Below are 1,228 nucleotides of genomic sequence, written 5' to 3' on the forward strand. Positions count from 1 at the left end.
GGAAGAATGGTGGTAGCAGGGAATTGTATCAGACTGCCAGAAGGGAAGCTAGGCGACAGCTTTATTTAGCCAGAGGGGAAGCAGATAAGAAAAAAATTGCCAATGTTCTGCAACGTGAGGACCAAAAACTTGAGGTATTTTGTGTTGCAAGACAGTGTGTGAGAGAGAATCGTGATGTCGTGGGAGAGAAATGTGTTCGCATGGGTGATGGTATGCTTGCACTAAATGAGGCTGCAAAGAAAGAGGTTTGGAGACGCCACTATGAAAGATTGCTCAATAAAGAGAATGAATGGGAGAAAGAGAGTCTGCCGAATGTCAACCCAACAGAGGGACCAGCTATCCGAGTTAACAGTACCTTAGTAGATAAAGCAATTAAGAGTAAGACAGGGAAAGCCCCCGGCCCATCAGGAATCATGGCAGAGATGCTCAAAATATCTGGCAGTGTCGGCTATAGCCTAGTCACCTGTATTGTTAACCAGGTGATACACGAAGGAGTCATACCCAATGACTGGTGTAGCAGCACCATGGTCAACTGCTACAAAGGTAAAGGTGACGCTTTAGATACAAATAATTACAGAGGTATCAAGTTATTGGATCAAGTAATGAATGCTAGGGCCAATCAAAGAACCCTACAGATTCAGTATCAACCTGACCATCAAGACACAAGCCCTCCTGCAACACGTAATATTCTCAAATTTACAGGGACACACCTAGAGTAGTTCCATGCAACCTTTCTAGTTTTGCCACAGCCATTCGCTGACGGAGAGAAAGAGAACATCTCCTTCTCCACCCACCCCCACTTTCCTTTCCAAGTGGAACTTGAAAAAGTTGATGAGGGCTTGACCAAAGAGGAATGTGTCTGTCCTCGAAACAGCCTCATCCATGACACAACTTCTTTCTCCATTGCCACCAAATAAAGAAATAACATCTGCTCCTACTGATAGAGCAGCGAATAAGCACAGCTGAGATAATACAGCTTATTGGTTAGGAAGAAGTATTATAATAGAGATAACAATTAAGGGAGAGGAGGAGGAGGAAGGAGAAAGAGGGAGTGTTTATACTCCACCACCACCACCACCTTTCTTATAAAATAAAAGGATTAACTAAAATAATGAAACCTTAAAAAATAGTCAACATCTCAGGTTTTTTGTTTGTTGAGTAAATTAAGAGAAAATGAGTAAGAATGTCTCCTCAAAATTTTTTGCCATATCTGCCTTAAAAATACAAA

Source organism: Octopus bimaculoides, chromosome 2 (assembly GCF_001194135.2).
Source record: "Octopus bimaculoides isolate UCB-OBI-ISO-001 chromosome 2, ASM119413v2, whole genome shotgun sequence".
Lineage (NCBI taxonomy): Eukaryota > Metazoa > Mollusca > Cephalopoda > Octopoda > Octopodidae > Octopus > Octopus bimaculoides.